This window comes from Lutra lutra, chromosome 7 (assembly GCF_902655055.1).
Source record: "Lutra lutra chromosome 7, mLutLut1.2, whole genome shotgun sequence".
In the NCBI taxonomy this organism is placed as follows: Eukaryota; Metazoa; Chordata; class Mammalia; order Carnivora; family Mustelidae; genus Lutra; species Lutra lutra.
The window spans coordinates 4,154,500-4,167,170 of record NC_062284.1 but is presented as its reverse complement, the minus strand read 5'-3'; positions in this window follow the sequence as shown (position 1 = coordinate 4,167,170).

The following is a 12,671-nucleotide window of genomic DNA, read 5'->3' as shown; positions in this document are numbered from 1 at the left end:
CTCACTCTCGCTTCTCTCTGACAAATAAATAAATAAAATCTTTAAAAAAAATAAATAAAAAATAAAAAATAAAAAAAAGTGTTTAAAAAAAAAAAAAAGACCTAATGTGACAGGCACCTGAGTGGCTCAGTCTGCTTAAGCATCTGCCCTCAGCTCAGGTCCCGGGATAGGCTCTGTGCTGAGCGGGAGTCTGCTTCTCCCCTGCCCCTCCCCTCAGCTCCTGTTCTTTCTCTCTAACACATAAATAAAATCTTTAAAAAAAAATTTTTTTTAAATCCTGAGTACCATTTGCGACCATATGGCTGGAGCTAGAGGGTATGATGCTAAATGAAATAAGTCAAAGACAAATCCCACATGATCTCACTCTATGGAATCTCAAAAACAAAACAAGGAAACAACTGTGGGACCTGAGTTCGCGTGAATACAGAGCGGGCGGTGCCGGAGAGGGCGGGGCAGAACAGATGAACGGGATCAAGAGGTACAAACTTGCACACACAGAACACATCATTCGTGGAGAGGAACGGTGCGGCGCTGGGAGCGCGGGCAATGGTGTCTAATGAGGTCGGCTGCTGACAGCCGGGACCGCAGTGACGCGGAGTCACGTACAAAACCGTCGGATTTGGTCGTCCGGGCACCTGAAACCAGCATAACGCGGTACGTTTATGTTTACGGTGTAAATATAAAAAGAAGTAAAAGTCAACAATAAGCGAAGGAACAGCAGAAGAAACCATTTAGAAAGTATCTTTATCGTCTCACAGTGGAAAAGACATGACAGAAGGGCCAGAGTTCACAGGAAGACAGAAAGGAGGCTGCCACTCTCACCTGCCTGGAGGGGACAAGACCACATGCCCAGGCTGGGGGAGGGCGGGGCAGGCGTGGGGTGGTGGGGAGTGGGGAGGGGGAGGCCAGGGTTGGCCAGGCGGGTGCAGGGGGGAGGCCGGGGCAGGCACGCAGCGGGTGGGCACCACGTGCAGAATTCTGCCTGCGCTCCATGCCTCGGAGGCTGAGCCATTAGAAGCAACCAGAACCGCCCCACAGCAGGGAACTTTTTTTTAAGAAGTCTCCTATGGTTCCAAATAGAGTTCTTTGCAGACAGTGAAAATGACTCGGAAATTATTCAGCAAAACTGGATACCTCGGGACTGCGTCATCCCATGAAAACGGCGAAGAACAGAGTCCATGGAATGACCCATTTTGGGAGGAAAAGGGCAGATTCGCGTGATTAGGGGAAAACACCACGAGGGAGACACTTGCAGTGCCAATCTGTGAGGCTGGGGCTCCCTCTGGAGCTTTCTCCGGGGGTCCCCCGCCCCCCGCCACCGAACCTAACACACTGGATTGCTTTTGCAATTGCCGAGTCCTAAGGTCTGACATCTGAAGGACAGACTAGCTCTGGTCACCGCCCTGGGAAATGGGGAGGTGGGGCACATGCCCCGCGAGGATGTCACTAAGCCCGAGAGCCCGCGGACATCCGGACATCTGAGCGAAGCTGGAAGCCGACGCCGGACTCCAAGCCGGGGCACGCGGAGCTCCATGGACCCGACGCAAACTTTGGAGCAGTCCAGGGCGAGGAGGGGAGGGGATGGCAGAAGGGCACGGGGATCCCTGGCTGCCGGGGTCCCCCGTGTCGGCCGCGGACAAGGCCCGGGACCCCTGGTGACGTCCAGAGCTGCAGAGCCCCAGAGTGAGTGTTCCAGGTCGCCCGCCGCCTGCCAGAGTGACCGTGCAGTGCATGGAGCTCCACCCAGAAAGGACAGTGGCCCGGGAGCCCTATTCGCGTGTCCCTCGGGATCGGAGAGGCCCAGCGATGAACTTGTAAACAGAAGCCGAAGTGACCAACCTGGGAAAAGACCACGGTCTGTCCGCCCGCCTCACCAGAGCTGAACGCTCCCATAAGGGAGAGGAAAAGGTCACAGGATCAGAGGACACGGTTCTGCTCTCCTGTTTCTTCGAAGTCACTGGATGTGGAAGCAGCGGCTTCTGAGTCACCAGGAAGCCTCTTCCCCAAGGATCGGCCTCAGAAACCACGGGGGAAGGAGAGATTCAAGCATCAGCTCCCAACAGGCTCAGGAAGGAGCTGAGTGAACGTGGAATGATTGGTCTCATCCTGCCGTAAGAGGACAGTTGAGACCACTAGTTGGGACCACTCCTGCGCGCGCAGTGACGCGCCCTTCCAGGGTCTTGCGTGGTCACAGAAAGAGCAACGTGTCTTTGCTCCCTCCCCATGCCTGCGCGCAGGAGGACGGTGCCCGCCGCCCCTGCCTTCTCCGTGGGGACAAGCGGCCTGCGGGCTCTACCCACCACTGCCCCAGAACCCGCATTCCAGCAGCCTCTGGCGGGTCTGGGGGATGCAGAGAAGGAAAGGCAAAGGAAATACAGGGAAAAAAAAAAAAAAAAAAAAAAAGAACGTTCCCTTGCAGCCCACTGACCAGTACTTGAGACAGGCAATGACCTTCTATGACCTTCCTCCAGGAGCTCAACCACCTGTGTTAAGGGCAAAAGGCAACCTTAGCCTGATATTAGCCCAACCCCAGGATCCCATAAGTCTTCCTTGACACATAAAAATCCCTTAGGGAACTTCCGTTATCCCAAGCTCACCCAGGATTCAGGTTATCAGTCATCCTCCGGACGTGGCCCGCTGATGTCCACCAGCAGGGTGCCGTGATGAAGGTTTTCCTGGACAGCAGTCATGGCCCCTCAGGGTCCTGGACACCTTGCTTCCAAATTCCTTAGAGACTTACAGGGTCCCCAACCCCCTCCCAACCTGGAAGTACATAAAGAGCCACTCCTCATGCCCCCAGTGCAGCTCTTTCTGCCCTCGGGTCCTGTCCCCTCGGCTTTAATAAAACCTCTTCTGCACTGAAGCTGTCTCAAGAATTCTTTCTTGACCATTTGCTCCTGAACCCCAATATGTCACATCACGTGTGCGCTGGTGCTTGAGGAGTGGGGATGGGCAGGGGCTTTGATAAATGATTGGGCGCTTCAAGGAGGTGTTTCCACCTCCGCTCTTCCCGTGTCCTCCCGCTGCCCCCCTCACCACAGCCTCAAACTCCAGCTTTCCACAAGGCCCCATTATTGTCCCATGGAACAGATCTTGTTTGATCTAGAAAAGGAAAGAAACAGGCTCAGCCATCAGGGAAGCAAGCGCGTTAACCCGTGGCCGAAACCAACACTGGCAACGGAGGACAGCCCAGGAGGGGCCTGGGGGCTGTCGAGGCAGCTTAGCTCGGTGGTCGGGTTACTAAGAGAGGAAGGTGTCCAGGATGCAGATCACACAAATGGAGGGTAGACTGTGCAGCCTCTAAAAATAGGAGGAATGCTCCAAGAACTTACCTGAGGATTTTCAGACATTGGAAATACATTTCCTTCAGGACAGAGATGGGTCTCATATCAGACAACCGTTCCTTAGTTCATGGTTCAGCAGAAATCACCCACAAGAGCACCAAGCGATTCGGCCACAGGCCCCGCCACGGAGCACCGCACGCAGGTGGGATGGAACTCTCAAAAAGAAAGTTATTTCAGAAGGAAAAAAAGAAGATTTTCCTTCCAAGTTACTTCATAAATAAGGAACTCAGGTCTCCCTTGAGAGTAACTTTCGAAAATTCAGAGTTAAAAATATTAACATGCTCCATCCCAAGAACTTGCAGTCCCAAGAATGTTGCACAAGATTAAAAATGAAGACAAACTAACGCAAGGATAAAATAGGTCCCGTAATTGCGACAGATGAGTAGTAAATTCAGCTCAGGGTTTCCAAGCAGCCAAAGTAAAATCAAAACAGCATCAGTTCAAGGATGATAAAGTCGAAATAAGCTCGTGGTCTACAAGTCTTTCCTTGGTAGAGATTTCAGAAGATCCTCTCCTGTGGGATCCTCTGTAAGGCAGTCCTGGGACATCTGGCTAAATCCTGTCCTTGTACTGTAATAGCGAGACCCTTAGAACAAAGCTCCAAGGTCAGGCTTAATGTTGACCCTTGTCCCCCCAGGAGGGTCACCACCTTTGCTTCACTGACGGTGTGGTTCACACCCTCTAGATGCTTATCCCATAACCACCAGAACCGCTTCAGGCTTGGACACGTGTCCCTGTTCTGCCCAGGAAGCCACAAAGAGAGGTCTGCAGGGGCCATTCTGAATAAGGTTCTCAATCCCACCAGAAGGCCATGGGAAGAGACCGTCTTTTCTCCCTCTAGGAGGGTTGGGTCTGGATGTGACACCCGGAGCTGCTGCAGCCATACTGCTACCAGCCCAAGGATGAAGCTACTTCCGGCAGGGACGGTGCTGAAGGACGGAAGAAAGCTGGGGTTTCTGTGTCAGCATCGACTGCTACACCCATTTCTGGACTTCCTATCCAGTGAGTTAGAATCCTGTCCTTATGGTTTCAACTGGTTTGTCCCAGATATCTATTTTTACAAAAAGAAAAGGCAAAGCCCAACTCTGAGGGAAAACTCAAAACGAGACATGAAAATTTTCTACACATCAGAGAAATATTGGATATACTAGGCTGTTCGTCCCAGTGTTGTTTGAAAGAACACCAAACTGGATACAATCTTAACAGCCATTATTAAAGGAAGGGACAGATGTCCATCCCATGCTACTGGCCAAACACATGTACGATGGAATCTCAAAGTGCCATAAAAAAAGAACAGGAAAGACTCCTTGGCATTCACAGGACAAAAAAGAACATTTACACTGAAAAACAGTGCAGAACATGGTATATAGCGTGCTTTAATATGTATTAAAAAGGGGAGGGGGTGCCTGGCTGGCTCGGTCAGAAGAGCATGTGACTCTCGATCGTGGGATCTTGCATTTGAGCCCCATGTGAGGTAGAGAAATTAAGTATAACAACTTTCAAAAGAGGGGGAGAAATAGACATGTTTTGCATTTTTTGCATATGGTGATCTATTGTTGCATAACAAATTACTCAAACCCTTAGCAATTTAATACAAAACACTTATTATCTCAGTTTCTGTGGGTCAGGAATTTGGGAGAAGCTCCGTGGGGTGGTCCTGGTTCAGTGTCCCTCATGTGGCAATAGTCCAAGATGTTGACCAGGGAGTGACATCAGTGAAAATGGAGAAATAAAGAACCCCCCGCCCCCTGCTCAATTCTCTCCTTCATAAAGACAGTAAGAAAACCGGCAAAGGTTGTCAGAATCAGCTTTTCAGAACTCTAGAAATTAACCAAGGGACTGATGCAATCTGGAGAGTTTTTAATCAAGAAAAACGGCTAAATCACAGTGACCTCCACGGCAATTTAACTTGTCCTATCCATCCCCTGTCACCAGCTGTGAGATGCTCTCAGAAACCAACAGCTCCTGTCACAGTCTGGCCAACAATGGGGAGGGAGGTGGGGACAAGTCTGGGATTGGAGGTCCGTAAAAGGCCTCATCATTTAGCGGACATACGAAATCTACACTTATTGTAGAGCAGTTTCTCCTGTCATTTGTGACCTGTCTGGTGACATCTAGAAAACTCCACTTGGAAGGCTGTCTTTGTTTTGCTAGACTTGGAGTTCTAGGGAGTTCTGGGAGCACTGGTACGAATCTTCAGATTCACACCCTGGGACAGGCCCAAAACCACTCTATGGTTGACCCTGGAGCCGTGGGAGGGTTAGGGTGCCAACCCCCCATGAAATCGAGAATCCACACAGACTCTCAGCTCCCCCCAGACTTTACTAATTGCCTACTGCTAACGGGAAGCCTCACTGAAAGCAGTTTAGACATATTTCATAGATAAATAATATATTGTAGTCTTACAATAAAGTACGCTAGAGAAGATATTAAGACAATCCTAAGGAAAAGAAAATACATTTACAGCTCTGTGTGTAGAAGATCTGCATATAAGGGGACCCACACTCTTCAGATCTGTGTTGTTCAAGGGGGAACTGTATTTACACTTTAACAGGGCAAGTCTTATGGTATCGGAATTATATTTCCCTTGAAAAAAATAATAAGATGCTGTGTTGGGCTGCAGTCAGCCGAAAGCTTGATTGGGGCTGGAGGGTGCGCTTCTAAGGGGGCTTTCTCACATTGTTCTTTCTGGAACGCCTCCGCTCCTCATCGGATGGACCTCTCAAAACACTGCTCAAGGGGCACCTGGGTGGCTCAGGTCATGATCCTAGGGTCCTGGGATCAAGCCCCACAATCGGGCTCTCTGCTCAGTGGGGAGCCTGCTTCCCCCTCTCTCTCTCTGCCTGTCTCTCTGCCTACTTGTGATCTCTGTCAAATAAATAAATAAAATCTTAAAAAAAAAAAAAAAAACACTGCTCAAGTGTCTTAGCAACAGGGCAGCTGGCTTCTATCAGAGCCATGATTTGAGAGACAAAGGAGAAAGTCACAAAGTATTTTTATGACCTTGGCTTATAAGTTACAACAGTCACTGGCCTCAGGTTCTATGAGTTCTAAGTGAGCCACCAAGTCCAGCCCATTCTCAAGGAGAAGGAAGCAAGGCCCAGCTCTTGAAGGAAGGGGATAGGACATGATGTACAGACACACCTTCGAACCCATGACATGTACATGGGACATCTCCAGGACACACAAACTGACAACAGGGCTCCTCCATGTGGACAGGGGGACCAGGGGGCTCAAGGTCAGGAGCCGGATGGAGGGCACGCACCGTAAACACGTTTGCACAGTTGGAATGAAGAACCATGCGAATGTGGTGTCTGTTGGAGTGATTTAAAACCATTTGAAAGTTAAAAACAAGGAGCAACTTTGTATTCCTTTAAGAAGAAAACAGTTTTGGGGCACCTGGGTGGCTCAGTGGGTTAAAGCCTCTGTCTTCGGCTCAGGTCATGATCCCAGGGTCTTGGGATCGAGCCCCACAACGGGTTCTCTGCTCAGCAGGGAGCCTGCTTCCTCCTCTCTCTCTGCTTGCCGCTCTGCCTACCTGTGATCTCAGTCTGTCAGATAAATAAATAAAATCTTAAAAAAAAAAGAAGAAAACAGTTTTGTTTTTTTCTTTTTAATTTTTTTTATTTATTTGACAGAGAGAGAGAGATCACAAGTAGGCAGAGAGGCAGGGAGGGGGGTGGAAAGCAGGCTCCCTGGTGAGCAGAGAGCCCGTTGTGGGGCTCAATCCCAGGACCCTGGGATCATGACCTGAGTTGAAGGCAGAGGTTTTAACCCACTGAGCCACCCAGGTGCCCAGAAGGAAAACAGTTTTAACCTATAACCTGCTTTGTTGGCTGAATTTGTTAGGTGAAAGACCTAAATTGTACTTTAATGAAAACCTACAACTTTTATTTATTTGTATCCATCCATCCATCTGCCCATCCAACCTTTCATACACACTTCCTCACTCCTTAGCTCCCAACAGCCAATTTTTAACAAGAGAAAAAACTGGAATCTTGTTCAGGTTCTAAAATCTGTTTTTGTATATCCTTATGTACCCATCATGCTTTAGTTTCAAGGTCTGTGGTAGAAAATTACAAAAATATCCCAAATTCTAGCAAGCATGAAAATAAAGAAGAGGTCACAAATTGTATCATTGAGTAAACAGATTCAGTACTAAGCTCCCCAGTCTCCTTTCTTGACCCTGATGTTTCCTACGGCTGGTCAATCTCCCTGTAACTCCTGGGGAAAAACCTAATTTCACCGTTAAGTTTCATTCACAAAATCTGTCCACTAGATTCCTGCACCCTAAATACAACGCGAAACCACTTTCACTTTTCTTTGATTATCACCTGCAGCTGAATGTTTCCAATCGCTCCACCATGGAGGCAGCAGTGCCCACGGGTTAGGCAGGGGCTGGAAGTTTGCCTTGGTTCAAACACTGATTATCCGGTGGCATAGGGAGACCCTGAGCTCTCCTCCTGCACGGACACACCAAATCTATACTTACTCATGGAGCAGTTCCCTGCAGAACTCGGGCTGATCGAACAGCTTCTGTCATCGGAGAGACCACACAGAGAATGGCGAGAGAGACAGAGACACGGTAACAAAGGGAACACCCACCGCTGACGCGGCCAGCTGCGGTGAGGGGGATGGAACTGAGGGACTGGGAACAGCTTCGTCTGTCCTGAGGTGCAGAAAAAAAGCCATGGTTTAAAAGAACCAGGAAGGGGACCTGGGGGGCTTGGTCGGTTAAGCATCTGCCTTCAGCTCTGCTCATGATCTCAGGATCCTGGGATCGAGTCCCGCATCAGGCTCCCTGCTCAGTGGGGGTCTGTTTCTCTCTCTGCCCACTCCCACTGCTTGTGCATGCTTTCTCTCACTCTCTCGAATAAATAAATAAAATCCTTAAAAATAAAAGAACTAGAATATGCATAATCAAACCCCAACACTCCACCAAATGGCCAGGGAGCTGCTAGAATTCTCCCCTGGTGGGAGGGGCTGGTGAGCGCGATGGTTTATGTCCCCCTCCACCATGACAGCACAGACGGGAACAGGGTCCGGGAACCCCAACTGGCCTACTGCCTCAGGGAGCCCCAGAAGCCCAGCCCACACCAGCCACAGCCATCCTTCCAAGGCAACCCCAGCACGGTCCACACCAGGACATCCCGGTCAGTGCTCACTCCAGCCAACTCTCACCAAGGTCACACAAGCACAAAACACCCCAGAACACGCCAGACCGGCACCACTTCAGCTGCAGATGACTTGCCAGGGACCCCCAAGGCAGAGCAGCCCGGAATAACCCACTTTAGCTGGCCTGCCAGGGTGCCCTCTGTGTGGAGAACCCCGGAATCAACCTGGACCATGTCCACCTTCAGGTCCTGCCATCCCACCAGGGCAACCCCGGTACAGGACTCCCTGGGACCTCCAGCCCACACCAGCCACAGCGTTAGCAAGCCATCCAAAGTCACCAGCCATACACAATCCATACAGGGGACAACCTTACATAAAAACCTTATCTTCCAAGTTTAGGGGAAAGCAGCTGTTCTGCCTAATTCATGGACACAATACAGAAAGTCAAGCAAAACAAGGAGGCAGGAATATGCTCCAAACAAAAGAATGTGACAAAACTTCAGAAAAAGACTATACAAAATGGAGATAAGCAATCTATGTGATAAAGATTTCAAAGTCATGGCCATTAAGATGCTCACTGGAGAGAAGAGTGGTTGAACTCAGTAAGAACTTCAACAAAGAGGACTTTTTTTTTTTTTTAAAGATGTTATTTATTTATTTGACAGAGAGACACAAGAGAGGGAGCACAAGCAGGGGGAATGGGAGAGGGAGAAGCAGGCTTCCTGCTGAACAGGAGTCTGATGTGGGGCTTGATCCCAGGACCCTGGGATCATGACCTGAGCCGAACGAAGGCAGATGCTTAACAGGTGAGCCACCTAGATGCCCAAAGAGGAAATATTTTTTAAAGGAACGAGAGTAGAAGAAATGAAAACTACACTAGTGAGAACTGACAATAGATTAGAGGACACAGAAGAACAGACAGCGACTTGAAGGAACGGGTAATGAAAAGCACCCAAGCTGAAGAGCAAAAATTAAAATGCATTTTAAAAATGAGGATAAGTTGAGGGAGCTCTTGGACAGCATAAAGTAAGCCAACATTCGGCGGGGGGGGGGGGGGGGGGGGACAGAAAAATTATTTGAAAAAAAATAGTAGCTGAAAACCTCCCCACCCTGGGAAAGGAAACAGACATCCAGATCCAGGAAGTGCAGAGAGCTCCAAACTAGATGAACCCACGGAAGTCTCGCCATGACACCTAATAATTAAACCGCCAAAGATAAAAGATTAAAGATAAAAAAGAGTTTTAAAAGCACCAGGAGAGAACAACTAGTTCTGTACATGGGAAACCCCATAAGGTCATGGGCTGATTTTTCAACACAAACTTTGCAGGGCAGATGGGAGAGGCAGGATATATTCACAGTGCTGAAAGGAAAAAACCTACAACTAAGAACACTCTCCCTGGCAAGGTTATCCTTCAGAATGGAAGGAGAGATCAAGAGCTTCCCAGACAAGAGTTTGGCGAGTTCATCACCACTAAACCCACCTTACAAGAAATGTGAAACTGACTTCTTTAAGAGGAAAAGAAAAGACCATAATCAGATAAAAATTATGAAAGGAAAATACTTTGCGAGGAAAAGCAAACATACGGTAAAGGTAGCAGACCAACCACTTTTAAAGCTAAAAGAAAGGATAAAATACAAAAGCAGCAAAATCAATTATATCCAAAAACTTAGTTACGGGGCCTCGAAGTAAAAAGATATAAAGTATGAGAACATCTACATAAAATGTGGAGGAGAGGTCAAAATGTAGTTCCTTCACAAGGTGTTCAAATTTAAATGACAATCTACTTAATACAGACTACTAACACTTACGATGTTACATATGAACTTCATGGCAACCACAAGCCAAAAAACCTATAATAGTATTAACACAAAAAATAGAGAAAGTAAGCCAAGCATAACACTAAAGAAAGTCATCAATCACTAGGAAAGAAAAAGAAGGAACAGAGAAGAGCTACAAAAACAAACAACAACAAAATAGTGCATGGTATACCATAAGCGCATATCGTTCAATCCTTACTTTAAATGTAAATCGTGTAAATGCTCTAATCGAAACACAGGGTCACCAAATGGATTAAAAACAGTAACACCAGACCCATCTGGACACTGCATGCAGGAGACTCCCTTCAGACCTAAAGACATATACAGACTCAAAGTGAAGGGATGGAGAAAGATATTCTATGCAAATGGAAGTTTAAAAAAAAAAAAAAAGCCTTGGTAGAAATACTTATATCCAACAATATCTACTTTAAAACAAACTGTAGGGGCGCTGGGTGGCTCAGTGGGTTAAGCCTCTGCCTTCAGCTCAGGTTGTGGTCTCAGAGTCCTGGGATCGAGCCCCGCATCGGGCTCTCTGCTCAGGAGGGAGCCTGCTTCCCCCTCTCTCTCTGCCTGCTTCTCTGCCTATTCGTGATCTCTCTCTCTCTCTCTGTCAAATAAATAAATAAAATCTTTAAAAAAAAACTGTAAAAAGAGACAAAGAAGGCATTTGATAACGATGAAGGGGCAACGCAACAGGAGGGGGTAACAATGGCAAACAGCTACGCACCCAACATGGGAACATCTAAATACATGAAAGCAAATATGAACAATCATAAAATGACAAAGTGACAGTAATACAATATTAGTAGAATTTAATACCACACATGCATCAATGGATAGATCATCCAGACAAAAATCATAAAAAAATAATAATAATAATAATGGCTTTGACAGGCACCCGGGTGGCTCAGTCAGTTAAGCGTCTGCTCATCACAAGTAGCCTCCTTAATTCCCATCACCTACCCTCCATCCCCCGCGCCCACTTCCCTTCTGGTATCCATCAGTTTGTTTTCTATAGTTAAGAGTCCATTTCTTGGTTTCTCTCTTTTCCTTTGCTTATTTGTTTTGTTTCTTAAATTTCACATATGAGTGAAATCATATGGTATTTGTCTTTCTCTTATTTCACTTAGCTTTATACTCTCTCGCTCCATCCATGTTGCTGCAAATGGCGAGAGGTCATTCTTTTTCGTGGCCAAGTAGTATTCCATTGTATGTATACACCGCATCTTCTTTTTTTTTTTTTTAAAGATTTTAATTTATTTATTTGACAGAGAGAAATCACAAGTAAGCAGAGAGGCAGGCAGAGAGAGAGGAGGAAGCAGGCTCCCTGCTGAGCAGAAAGCCCGATGCGGGGCTCAAACCCAGGACCTGGGATCATGACCTGAGCCGAAGGCAGCAGCTTAACCCACTGAGCCACCCAGGCGCCCATACACCGCATCTTCTTTATCCTTTCATCAGTCAATGGATAGTTGGGCTGCTTCTGATTTGGCTACTGTAGATAAAGCCGCTGTAAGTGTAGGGGTGCATGTATCCCTTTGACTTAGAGTTTCTGCATCCGATGGGCAAATACCCACTGTGACTGCTGGGTCATAGGGTCCCTCTATTTTTGACTTTCGAGGAACCTCCATACTGTCTTCCACAGTGGCTGCCCCAGTTTGCTTTCCCACCAACCATGCACGAGGTTCCCCTTTCTCCACATCCTCGCCCACACCTGTTGTTTCCTGTGCTGTTGATTTTAGTCATTCTGACAGGTGTGAGATGATATCTACTAAACATCTGAAGAAGAGTTAATAGCTATTCTTCTCAAACTATTCCAAAAATAGGAGGAAAACTTCCAAATTCATTCTATGAGGCCAGCATCATCCTGATACCAAAACCAAAGACAACACCAAAAAGACAATAACTGGCCAATATCTGTGATGAACATAGATGCAAAAATCCTCAAGAAAAGCAAGCTGAATTCAGCAATACATTAAAAAAATCATTCTCAGGGCGCTTGGCTGGCTCACTTGATCTTGGGGTTGTGAGTTCGAGCCCCACATTGGGCATAGAGACTACATACATACATACATACATAAAATTTAAAAAAAAGATCATCTCAACAGAAGCAGAGTAAGCACTGGACAATTCAACATCTGTTCATGATGAAAACTCTCAACAAAATATATCTAGAGGAAACATGCCTCAATATGACAAAGGCCATACATGAAAAACCCACAGCTACCAGCATATTCAATGGCAAAAAACAAAACTTGTCCTCTAAGAACAGGAACAAAACAAGAATGTTGATTCTTATCACCTTTACTCAACAGTGTACTGGAAGTCCCAGCCGTAGAAATCAGTCAAGAGGAAGGAAAGGCAATCAAGTGGTAAGAAAGAAGTAAAACTGGGGCG